Genomic DNA, 14,393 nt, shown 5'->3' on the forward strand with positions numbered 1-14,393 from the left:
CAAGTTCTGAAGCCAGAGTGGGCGAAAATCCCACAATCTAAAATTGACGAGAAGATTCTCACTATGCCCCAAAGGATCAACGAACTCCATAAAGCGAAAAGAAGATCTACTAGATATTAATTAAATTATAAATATATCAATTCATGTGAATATGACTGAAAAATTTGATTTTTTCTGAAAAGGTGGTGTCTATTTACTTGTGACCACACTGTGTAGATTGTTGTTTAACTTGTTGTAAATCACTGTTTTATATCTCATACACCACTGTTTTGTATGTTGTAACTAAGACCATTCTTTACTGTGACATGCCTTTTTAACTTTGCCATTATACACAATTCATTAAAACTATCCTTTCATATATATACATAAAATTCAGCTTCACTCTGTAGTAAAACAAGAAATTGCCTAAATTGAAGATATGATTTTACCAATTACCTATTCATTTAGTTTTGATAACAGCTGTAACTATTACTATATCAAATTTTACTTCTAATAAGATGAACACTTACTAGAAAAGAGCACAGGATGTAGAATGAGATGAAATAAGGCAGTGCAAAGTCGTTTCCACAGTTTTCCAAAGGAGTATTGGATTGTTTGTCACATTTCACATCTGGTTTGTTAGAACAGTCCATCATAATTTCCTGCCATGACTCCCCTGTAGCACATCTGAAAAATTAATATGATATTTTTATTAATTCAATATGACAATTAAGATTCCCTTGTGAGTGGACCTAAAAATTTGTATTGATATTTTTATTGTTTCTGTTTGAAACAGAACAGAGAAAACCTACATAAATATGATCAACAACATAGATGTAGGAGACTAATTAAAAGCATGGGAGACCATGATTTATTTCACCAAGCAAAGTGAGGGAATGTGTGCTACAGGCTCACCAATTAGGACCATGGTCCAGGGCTTATCTTAGGGCCCTAGAAGCTCTTGGGTTTTGGATTAAGTTTTATGCACTCTCCTGCTTTTCCTGACAGTAATTTTCCTAATTTTGATGCATTTTTACTGGGACAGACTTCCTTTGCCACCAATCAAGTAGTAATGACTAGAACCTACAAAATTATTATATAATATTGTGGTTCACAAGAGCTGAACATAACCAGAATTCCCATTTCCATTACTTTCGCACTCACACACCTATCTTAATAAAATAACTGTTTGTGGCAGAACAGAAAAATGACACAGACATTACTCATTAAACCTCCATAAATATAGCTTATTTAATTTAACATTTAAACAAATAATGAAGATGATATTAAGATAAACACTTTTTTAAGCACAACTAAAGTAAAAAACACAAACTAATTAAAATCAATTAATTAACTGAATACTTTGTAAATTAATTTTAGTTAATTTGTGTATTTTTTTACTATATTTGTGTGTAAAAAACTGTTTATCTTAAAATTATTTGTAGGTAGCACAAAGTACTTCATACCTTGATTAAATAATATTGATATTCCTTCCTTTAATTCTCTATATTTTTTAAAGTTAATATGTTTTTAAGTTTCAAATGCAATAGCCCCCCAGTGGCACAGCGGTATGTCTGCAGACTTACAATGCTAGAATTCGGGTTTCGATACAAGTGATGGCAGAGCACAGATAGCCCATTGTGTAGCTTTGTGCTTAATTACAAACAAACAAACAAATGCAATAACTTCTCTTTAACACATTTCCCACAATTTAACATCAATAATAACTCAATAACCTTTGCTAAGACTCTCCCACTTTATCAAACCACCCAAAGTTCTTACCAATAACTCATTAACCTTTGTTAAGACTCTACACTTTATTATATCACCAAATGTTCATACCAATAACTCATTAACCTTTGTTAAGACTCTACACTTTATTATATCACCAAACGTTCCTACCAATAACTCATTAACCTTTACTAAGACTCTACACTTTATTATATCACCAAATGTTCATACCAATAACTCATTAACCTTTACTAAGACTCTACACTTTATTATATCACCAAACGTTCCTACCAATAACTCATTAACCTTTACTAAGACTCTACACTTTATTATATCACCAAATGTTCATACCAATAACTCATTAACCTTTACTAAGACTCTACACTTTATCAAACCACCCAAAGTTCCTACCAATAACTCATTAACCAGCTTTTTTATTCCCTTTGTGAAGATTATTCATACTGGGGAAGAACAAAAACAAGTTTATGATATTCTTTTAATACTTTCAACTGCCAAAAGTTTCCCTAGGTCAAATGTATGTGCTCATATGAACATTATCAGGAACCTCAAATAACATTCCAGCAAAATGTTGGATATACAAGACTGTTCAGTATTAGACTTATTACTTAATTTATTTAGTGATTTGATATTTAATGATTATTTAGTCTTAATAACAAGCGTGTTAAAAGTTATTTTAAAAGCAATAATTATTACAAGTTTTGTTACATAACTCTGTACGAGTCTTACATTGTGTATGTAGTTTAATTGTTGAACTAGGCTGTTGTAATATTATTGACATTATCTTACTAGAAGCTTCCAAGTTTTCCTCATTATGTTCAATATTGTTGTTACTAGAGGGCGAGATATTTCTAGATTTTTCTGTCAGGTGTTATAAATGCGAGCAGATACAGAAGTAAGTCAGTAAAAAGTTAAGTTAGACTGTGTGATTGTTACTTTAGCCATAACATGCAATATCTAATGAGCTTCACAGTAGTATTGTAACAACAGAGATAAAGAATAAAGGGAGTTCTAAAGTAATTGATCCCGCCTGTGTGGAAATTGATGAAAAGGAAACAATTATTTAAAGCTCTGGATACTCACGGGGTAATCTAAGCAAATTTATCACTGATTGTATTGTAATAACAGTGAAAGAGAAGAATAATTCATTTTGTCAGTTGGGATCTAAAGTAATTGGACCAGCCTGTGTGGACTTTTGACAAGAAAAGAGAACTATTTAAAGCTTCAGATACTGCAAAGAATTCAGCCGTCGTAAGACTGAAACACACTCAAAAAAACATCCCAATCCATCCAAACGTTTTAGTAAAACCTGATAAAATACGATAATGTTCAATGGATCACTATATTTGCCAGGTGCAATGAAAAGGTTTATTACTAATTGATTTCTATGTAAACATCTTGATAGACTTAAAGGATATAAAGTTAATTTAAATGCCTCGATGAGTTCATAAAAACAAAACAAGATATAAACAAAATCTTAAGAAACAAACTATAAGAACCAGAAGAAAAATTAGAAAAACTGCTTTTGGAATACCTGAAGAGAACCAACACAGCTTGAGGAAATGTTTGAAAATTGTTGTTTCTGGTAATAGCAGTCTTAGAACTCAGGGCAATCTTCCCAAACACCTGTCAAAATATCACAAGATGAAATATAATAGAAATGCACACAACAGCTCATAATGATTCTGTGACCATAGCTTTCCTTCTAAGCAACCACATGTTTCTTTCTCTACTTTACTTTCTAATCTCTATCTGATTTCCATTTAATTTCTAATCTCTAGCTTATATGTAAAGGTTCATAAAATGTATATTTTCTGAGTATTTGAAACATATAACATATTACAAAGTTGTAATTGGGAAATTAAAAGTGGGGGGGGGGTCTTCTTGACTAAGTGAAGCAAGAGAATGTGCACTGCAGGTGTACCCATGGGTCCAGGGCTTGCCTTATGTCTCTGAAAGCTATTGGGTTGTGGATTAAAATGTATGTATACTCATGCTTTTCCTAACTTTGATACAGTTTTACTGAGACAAATTGAAAAATGTGGGGCAGTCCCTCCCACTCCCTACACCACTGAGTTGAGTGTTTGTGTTGTTGCACTTATTGCTTGGATTAGCAAGCAGTCTTGATGATTCCTCTAACAACAAGTGACACCCCCCCCCATGTATGTATTTGTATAAGAACTGCTACATATAAAACTAACCTTGAACTTTTATTATTTAGTCCTAATCAGAGCAACTTAATAAATATTTAGGTGTACTATAAATTCAATGTATTGATGAATTTTGGTAAAACAATTTATATTCACTGTATGTAGAAAGAAAAGGTTTTAAAATGATATCTGGTAGAAAGAATACTTTTTTTTTGGAACTACTTCCTAGGTTTTACACTTGTCAGATTTTTCTTCTAGTGTACTCGCGAACACAATATTCTGTAAAAATGTCCATGCAAACAACATCAACATATACCTAGTTCACATAACAGGTTAAGAAATATATTTTTACAATAACAGTTCTCATTTTGACTCATATCTTAACATAAAACTATGAGACTGAGATTTGTTTGAAGAAAAAACATATATGAAAATGATAACAGTGCAAATCACTTCATAGAAAGCATGAATAAAGTTTATACTTTACCTGCATCCCAATCACAGCGTAGATAAAGAAGAGCATCACAATGAGAAGTCCAACATAAGGCAATGCCTGGGGTGAGATACAAATAATGATATCATAAACACACAACATTTATCAAGTGCTTTGTTTAAAATTAAATTTGTTTAAATAAAAGAAGTAACTCAGTAATTAATTTAAAAAAAAAGTTGGTTTGTTTTGAATTTCATGTAAAACTACACAAGGGCTATCTGTGCTAGCCATTCCTACTTTAGCAGTGAGAGATTAGAAGAAAGGCAGCTAGCTAACTCTTGGGCTACTCTTTAACCATGAAATAGTGGGATTATTGACTGTCACATTATAATACTCCCACAGCTGAAAGGGCTAGCACGTTTGGTGATAGGGAATTGGTCATGCAACTCTCAGATTGCATGTTAAGCTCCTTAACTTTAAAAAAAAAAGCCAAAAACTCAAGTGCTTTTGAATAGTTGACTATTCTTTTTCAAGAGAATAAAGGATAAGTTATACAAAAGCACTCGAGTTTGGGGGTCTTTTTTTATTCATTGCCCCTTTTGTATGCGATCCTGTGTGCTAACTCTTTTATCAGAAGTAACTCAGTAATCAGTTGCAGCATACAGCAATATGTTTTAAAGCATGGAATTACCTGAAACGACTTCATGAACGTCCACAGAAGAGTACGTATTCCTTCACCTCTGCTCAGTAACTTGATCAACCGCATCACCCGGAATAAACGAAAGAAATTAATACTGATGATGTTGGAGCCAGGCTGTAGGAAAACACGATACCTTGATTAGAATAATAATTCTACATCTTACACGTGATTGGTCAAACTAACAAAAACCACATAACAGGACCTAAATCATTACCGATAAATAATTAATTCTTTGGAAACATTCTGTAGAAAAAACACAACAATGTACAACTCTATAGGTGATGATATCAGGTTGATAATGTATTTCTGTATTGCATATCTTGTATCTATGCCTTTGGGAAAATATTCAGATTTGACATAAAACTAATAGCTGAATAAATTATAATACATTTTGCAACATTCAAATAATGATACAAAATAAAATGTATGTTTCTTATAATGTAAAAATAATTCCAACTAGCTAAATATTTTACATACTAGTTTAAAAATGGCTTCAATGAGCATATGTTATGACCTTTTCAAGTTATTTTTTCCTGAATGTTTACCTTAACTGAATATACTGACTTCGATACATATAAAATGTATAAATTATGATCTAATTTCTCTCCATTACCTTACTACATGGAAGTTTTTCAATATCTCAATAAAAGAGGTAGTATTTTACCATATTCCTATTAATTGTAGTATTTTATCCTAAACATATTACTTCTTGATACTCTACCTTTACCCAATTACTCTGTTGTGTTTTACCATATTCCCATTATTTTTGTGTTCTGTTGTTTTTAGTATGTTATCATAAACATATTATTTTACACTATAAACCTATTATTTTTGTGTATTTTACACTATAAACCTATTATTTTTGTGTATTTTACACTATAAACCTATTATTTTTGTGTATTTTTACACTATAAACCTATTATTTTTGTGTATTTTACACTATAAACCTATTATTTTTGTGTATTTTACACTATAAACCTATTGCTTTGTAACACTCTACCATATTCCTCTATTTTTATATTTACTAATGTGATTTACCAAACTTTTTTATTCCTACATGTTATTTCATAATATTCCACCATATTCATGTTATTCTCTATAGTTCTATTTGTCTTAATAAGTAGTTTTTATTGAAAGAGATAAAACAGCAGAACCATCTCCAAAAAACTTACATTAACTTCAGAGTAGACAATGTCAATAAAACTTCCTAGTACTATAATAAAATCAAACACATTCCAGGCATCTCCAAAGTAGTTCTGAAAGATAAGATACATCATCAGTCTTAGGTCCAACTGATGAAATAAACAAACTGTTGCATGACGCATTTTCTATAAAGTTTAATAAATGCATTAAACTATAACTTTTATCAAGTTTAAGGCTTGGAATGTAGTTATGCTAACTAAACCATGCATGTAAGATGTGTGGCTTTCATGCCTGGCAACTTGTTTATCCATATAGTAAACTCTGTAACTTTCCTTCAGGTAATTTAATTAAAGTTGTAACAGACTAAAACAAAATGCTGCTACAACAAGGGTCAAATAAAAACAATTTATTTAAATATAACAGAAATCCAATTATTTTATGAGCATTAAGGAAATATTAATCTAACCCAGAATTTGGCAACAACAAATTTGACATAAGCAAACCTCACAGAAGCATTAATCTCATTTTGAAACATTGAGTTTTTTTTTATCACAATAAAAAGCTTGAAATATCCTACAATGATCACTAGTTTTTACCTTAAAGTTGAAGGCTATAAGTTTGAGGAGGAACTCTAGAGCAAACACCGTAGTGAAGACCATATTCAGTATGTCTAAAGCTGCAGTATATGAAACAGGCTGGTTGTGATACTAGAAATAGCAAGAAAACAAGAGTCAGTAAACAATGGTAGGAATAATGACCACTAAGTTTATATTATACAACAATTCAATTCTAATGGTATGTTGGGTTATATATATATACCTTCATAACAGAATATTAAACAATTCAATTTATACAGAATAAATATAATGTGACTTGGTGAGTACAAATACAGCTAGCTTACTGCAAACATTTAAATTAACTGATAAACAGATATGTAAAGCAGCATTTCTCAAACTTTAGTAACCCATGGATCTCTTTAAATTTAAAATATTTTTGTGGACCCCCAAACCCATCAGTATTTTTTGTTTTGAAGAAAGACAAGAAAAGATCGCACGTACATGAAAAGCTGTATTCCAAAATTAAATGTTTTAACTTATATAAATCTAATTTTACAGAAAATATTTTTTTATTCAATAAATCTTTTTGTTTTAATATTTTTAGGAAATTTTGGACATGACTTGTGGACCCCTAGTTTAAGAAATTCTGATCTAAGGTATCTCTTCACTTCATGTTGAAATTCGGCAAGAAGAGATATGCTGTAAATCATTAGCAATACTAGTACTGGCATAGGTCAAATGTTTATTAAAATTACATCATCTTAATTCATGTCCTGCTATTATTGTTTTTACTTACCTTCATAGCCAAAACAATACTGTTTATTAAAATACAGAAAGCTAAACCAGTAAGGCGCTACATTCCTAAACAATGTTTCCAGTACAAAGTTTGGTGGTTTGTGACATCGCAGTACTTTGAATATGCCATTTTTATGAGGGAAAATTCTATGCAGTTTCTCTAAAGAAAAAATAAAAAGTATATTTAAACCGTTGTTCACCCGAAACATATTCTATACAATATTATCTAATAAATAAATAAAGAAGGTTATAGTAAGTATTACTGATTTATTTATTTAGGGCACATTATGAATAACTTTTTGACATAAACATTAAGTGATTTTATCCATTTTTAGTTGCAATAGTTAATAAAAGGCCTTCTTACAGGTTGGCTGTCATTTTTTTTAAAAGCTAAGCCTTAAAACAGATGGATCATAACTCCTTAAGGCAAAACAATATTTCTTGTATTTTCTTTTGTTATCTTACATGTGGGCTTGGTAGGTAAATATGAATACAGTTTCAACTACAAAAACAATCATGGTTTCAGTGTGTGTGTGTGTGTGTGTATACCAATTGTGAAGCCACACAGAATAAAATATTTACATAAAAATGTCCATTCCAAAACAATGCACAGAAACACACACATTTTGCTTTAAAAGTTAAAAACAGAAAGTTTCTCTCAGATAAATGTTTAAAGCAAATAAAGTTAATACTTTTCTTTGGTAATGTAAAAACAATATTGGAGCAATATCAAAATTTTCAAGTTAAATATCTACAACTAAAAAAGTTAAATAATTTCAAGATTCTAACTTCAACTGACACTTAAATACCTGGTTTTTATCTAGTTCACAGTTTTTAAACTCCTGCTCTCCCTCATTCTGAAAGGTAACGATGACAAAACCTACGAAGATGTTTACCATAAAAAAAGCAATGATAATGATGTATACAATGAAGAAAACAGCGACAACAGGACGATTGTTATGGACAGGTCCCCTATCTTCTACGTTTGAATTAATGGCCGTGTATAATAAGCTGAAGAAAAAAGTAGAATTATGATAGCATTTGATTCCAATAATCTTTTCTCGAATTACAAAAACAATTAATTTATAACTGAAAAATCATTAATATTTTAAATTGCTGATAAAAGCAAATTCTTACCATTTATCTCTTGCACATTATTGGTGTTTTAGAAACACATGATACCAGAAGTTGTACATTCCAAACAATAAAACATACAGCTAAACAAATGAACATGTAATATAATATCTTCAAATTTATTCATTTGGTTTTGTTTGAATTTCACGCAAAGCTACATGAGGGCTATCTAAGGCAGCTAGTCATCATCACCCACTACCAACTCTTGGGCTACTCTTTTACCCATGAATAGTGGGATTGATCATCACATTATAATGCCCAACACCTAAAAGGACAAGCATGTTTGGTGGGACAGGGATTCAAGCCCCTGACCAGCAGATTGCAAGTCAAGCACCCTAACTACCTGGACATATTTATTCTTTATACAGAGGTATGTGTTTTTTGTTGTTTTTTTATTTAATGAAAAAAACAGAATTTTTTGCTTATTCATGACTGTTCAAGTAAAACATTATATGAAAGAAATAACTCAGATTATTTGCCAAATAAATTACTAGACCAAAATTTTGAATTTTACATCACTTATAAAATCATAATGTAGTTAAATATCAAAGTTACAATCAAAGTAGTTTCCATAGCAAATTTTGAACCAATACTAACTCTGTGAGGAATAAAGACAATACTTCAAGACATAAAAACAATTACTGAAACAAAGAGTAAAGTTATAATGCTCCAAAACATAAAGACAATACCATACATAGGTTATTGCTGTGCACAACATAAAGACAATACAGGGTGATGCAAGAATCACTTACCACTATGACTTTTTCTAAGTCATGTTTGTGTTTCACTGTTTCTTCTTCTGTTAAAGTAATTGGTTAGGATGTCATTAAACTTGAAATAATGCATGGACATGTCCTTTTGTGCTATTCTGTCATGATATCAATTGGTAGACATTTTAAGCTTTAAATGTAAGACTTGGGGAATATGCGACTTTTGCATATGTACATGAAAATACTAGAATTATATCTCAGCTGCCCAACTGTAAGAAAAACTAAACTAAATGTCAACAATAACTAAACAGACTAAGGATACTCCACAGTAGGCTACAAAGTTATATTTCATAGCAACTGAATTAGATAATTTTTAAGAGGCTACTTTACAGTCCTTAAATTAATTCATACAAATGAGAAAAAGAAAACTTCAAAAACTTACAACACATTAAAATTATATAAATAAAATTGTGAAAATTGTAGCTTTAAAGCTTACTTACCCAGGCCAACCTTCAAACGTTGAGACTGTACATAATGTGAGCATGCCTTTAGCTACATCATCAAAATTAAATGGATTGTTGTTCCAACTCCTTTCCTGTACTACTGGTTTCGATATGTCCCCATTTATAAAATGAATGAAAGCTCCTCTGAAATTAATATGTATACATTAGCAGGTACTGTTAACTAAGTATACACATGTAAAGGAGTACTAACCTGTCACTAAAATATCACTTTCTTTCTCAAACAATTTTCAAAAGTGATATTATGTTGAATAATTAGCAAAAGTCATAAACATAATAAACACTGAAATAAAATGATAATAAATACCAGAAACATCTGACTACTTGAGTCACACTATTGGACTGTCTTTAAGCCTATGGAGGTTTGTGTACTCAAGTGAAACAGTTTATGGTAGATCTGGTAATTAATTGTACCCTTACAAACTTGTCCTACAGAATACCACATCATTCCTAACTAACTGAGCAGATGTGTAAAACATGCATTAGTCCAATAGGATGTAATACAGAATGTAAAGAACAAAATAAATTCCTTGAGAATCTTATTAGGTTTAAGAAGTTTTAAGAAATGTGTACAATTAACTTTCTATATAATTTCATTACATTTATGACGTCAAATAAAGCGTATGCCACAAACTAACTTCCTACAGAACCTTTTTACATTCAATAAGTCATACAAAATGTGTAAGGCAAAAAAAATTCCTATCAAATCTTACCAGATACACAAAAGTAAATCCTATAAGTTCTAAGGAAGTTTAATAAGTAAGTCTGATAAGATAGAAAATTTATTTGTTTATGACAAATCAATATTTTATTTGCAGACAGAAATATACCAGATACCCATTGACAGACAGGAACAGAAAAAGAATCTTCAGTTTTGGAGGATAACATTTTAAATATTATTGAGTTTACTGTTTAGGAGGAGGAGAAATATAGTTGATGATATCAGTGAAATATCAATTCTTAAATCAACTGAGGCAGTCTTAAATTTAATTATTATGTTTCAACCTTTAAATAAAAAAAAAGAAATTCATAACAACTGTGTAAGTCCATGGACCCAGGAGAGTCTGCAAAGAGCTTCGGATAGGTCCTACAGAACACAATACTTTTTATATACAATTCAAAATGTATAATATAGTTTAGTTGTTTAGTAAAAAATTAAGCAACTTAAAAATAATTATAATTTACAGTCTTAAGCCAAGTGATAATTAGGACTGTTTGTGGTGAAAAGGTTTTTCATGTCTGTACAGTACATATCAAAATTTACTGTGATTTTATACTCATATCACATAACTGAAATCTATGTTTTAACAATCCACCTCATCTAATAAGAAGCAATACTGTTCATGAATTAAAATCCAACATTATATATTCTTTTATAAGTTAAATTAGTATCTTTCACATAAACTGAGCTAAAAGAAAGAAATTTACCTGCACTCCTCCTCTGACATTTTGGAAGGATCCGTGCATGAGAAAAATTTCCCCTAGAAGAAACAGTCATAGAATTATAATATGATTCTTTCTTCACAAATTAAAAAGACTAACTATTAGAGTCATAAACATGATGAATATAAATGAGTTCCTTTATGTAAAAGTGGTACCTTTTACTAGTTCCTGTAACTTAAAATTTCTCTTTTTACTATAAAGATCATGATGTTTTCAAAACACTAAGAAATGGAACAAATGATACTCAAAAGTTAATGTACCATCTGGATCTACAAAACTAAACTGAAATTTCAAAACACAACATTGGTTTACTCATTATAAAGCATTATAAGAACATAATAACAAAATATTATGTTTGAGTAATATAAGGTTGCTCTAGCTCATTTTTACTCACAGCCGAGCAATATACTATAAACACAAGAGTTTATTTTTAGATCTGGAACATTTAAAATAATGATCACAGCAATGAGAAAGAAATTAGGCAATTCTTCACTTATTTTGTGTTTATTTTGAGTTTATTTTGTGATGTACCTCCAGCCTGAATACCCCATCTATACTGCTTAGGCATTTATTAAAAATAAACAACAGTCTTGAGGAATATTAGTGAGTGGGTGATATTTCAGTCTAGAATTCTGGTCATATTATACTGAACTAGCAACAGGATAAATGAGACATATGAATGTTCTAACATTGTAACACGTTTTATAGCTATGTGTTAAGAAGTATGACACAACAAACAAAAATATACATAAGTCATTGCAATAAGTATAACTAAAGTTCTATGCATGAGCCAGTTCTAATCTATTTTCTTAACTGAATACCTTTCAGTTTTGTTACAAGTGTGAGTGGTGAAAAGCCTGGTGGTAAATAGCCAAGCTGAGTAGACTTCTTAAAGTGGGAAAAACCCTTGAACACTCCAACTCCTCTAGACTTCTTTAAATAGACTGGAAGTTGTATGTAATATGTCAGGAAGACAGTCCAAAAACTTGGAAGTGCCCAACTGATTCAACAAGAAAGGTCACACTAGCTGAGGACATTCTTGGTCCTGATGCTGCTGGAACAGCTCCACAAATTAGTGGACATTGACAAGTGACAAGGTGTCAAAGCGACCCTGTGTAATAATAAGGATTCCTCATACAAAACATGCAGTTTTAACAGGATTGAACTGAGTAGAGTGCTGAAGAAGAATTCCCTGTGCATTGGACAGCATATTCCACAGACCTGGCCAAATAACTACGGTTAAGATAAAGAATGCTGTCATATTTGATGGCATACATACTGAATACAAGCAGTGGAACAGTGGTTAAAAAGAAGTGGATAGAGTTATGACACTGTGGATGCATAAGTAGCAATACATGGAACTGTAAACTCCAAGCATCAGCCTCAAAACACATCAAAACTGAGAGAATCAACAAGACAGACATACAATTAGAGTCAGCACAAAGTGCCCATTATTGATTTATCACTCTGGAGCTAGAGTTGATTGTGTTGTTGTCTGTACAATCATTCTAGAAAGCAAACTGCATGCTTTAAGTGGAAAAACTAGTACAGTGTTTCGCACTGGATGGTATAAGTTATGAAAGCAGCTCAGTTGAAGTAACTGGTAGGAGAATGGTTAAATTGTATAGATTTGTAGTGTTACTGAAATACCTCACAAAACACACAGAGAGTGATAATGACACAAGGAAGTATCTGTTTAAAAATAAAAGTCAGTGTCTGGAAGGTATCCCTCAAAATCAGTCAGCATTATATCAGCAAGTCAAGAGAGCTGTCTACCATGGAGGTCATGTATAGAGTGAAACTACAGTAGCCTGTCAAACTATGGTTGTGTGAAGAAATAAGGAGTGAATCAAAGTTTGTAGCATTTTTGCAAGGCTGAATTTTTTTAATGTCTTTTTTAAAACTAAGAAACTTTACACATTAACAGTCCGAGAAATGAATAATGTGATGTGATTTTACTAACCATACCACTAAAAGTGAAACTGTTGTGACTTAAATATGGACTTTTTGCAGCTTTTTATTTCATTAATTTTATTAAAGTGGACTTGTCCTCTATAACATAAGAACTGCACATCTTGGTATACTGTAGGAGTGTGGAAGTTGATGTGATTGTAGACATTCATATGGTGACTGAACTCTGCTGCATTGCCAATATGGATAAATCCCATTTTATTATTTTGAATTTTTTTTAATGATTTTTACCACAAACCACTCAAGAATATGGAACATTCACTATACTTTATACATGAAAGTGATGCCTTGACTTCTATAAAAATAATAGTCCAGGAACTCAAACTTATGTTTTGTTTACATTAAAGAACAATATATTGAAATTTGAGTTTTGTTATATTACATAATGTGCGTAGTACATGATACAATGTACATTTAGAATGTTAACACTTGGAATATAACACTAACATCTAGAATAATGAAATATAATATTGTTATGATTGTAATGATTTCATTCAACTGCTTATTTGAAGTGCTTTTTCTACATCTGTCAGAACTGATGCAATAATTAAATGTCGTTAACTAAACTAACACCTGTCTTATTGTGTTTTATCTTTATTAAAACTTCATTTGAAAATATAAATGTGATAATATAGCTCAGTTTCTAATGAAGTTGCTGTCACATGCACATGTCGCTGTACACTGAATAGCCTGTGAAACACACTTGCAGTACACCTGGAAGACAGTATTGCATCTAAGTGAATAATTATTAATTATATCAAATACATATACAGACATGAAGTATCATAGTATAGTGAATTATTGTTTTAGTAGAATGTTATCTATGGGGTATCTATGTATCAGAATGAAACTTAGTACCTCTTGCTACAATCAAGCAATGTGCCAACTGAGCTAAAGGATTATCCATGTGGCCACTACTACTGAGACGTTATTCAGTCTACCACAGTAACAAAATAATGAGAGAAAAACTATTTAACTTGGAGAAGTATATTAAACTCTTTCAATAAGATTTTTGGGGGGAGTGGTTAATGAAAGTGTTCCAAAATGCTACATTAATTTCTTTACAACCTAATACTTTATATATTAAACATTTTAACGAATAATGTTA

The 14,393-nt window shown here is 31.0% G+C and overlaps 1 pseudogene; it reads right to left on the minus strand.

The window, feature by feature from the left end:
• Window positions 1-476: 476 nt before the first annotated feature.
• Window positions 477-11,361, minus strand: LOC106460039 (annotated as a pseudogene).
• Between the last annotated feature and the right edge of the window lie 3,032 nt (window positions 11,362-14,393).

The sequence above is a fragment of the Limulus polyphemus genome, unplaced genomic scaffold (genome assembly GCF_000517525.1).
Source record: "Limulus polyphemus unplaced genomic scaffold, Limulus_polyphemus-2.1.2 Scaffold697, whole genome shotgun sequence".
Taxonomy (NCBI): Eukaryota; Metazoa; Arthropoda; class Merostomata; order Xiphosura; family Limulidae; genus Limulus; species Limulus polyphemus.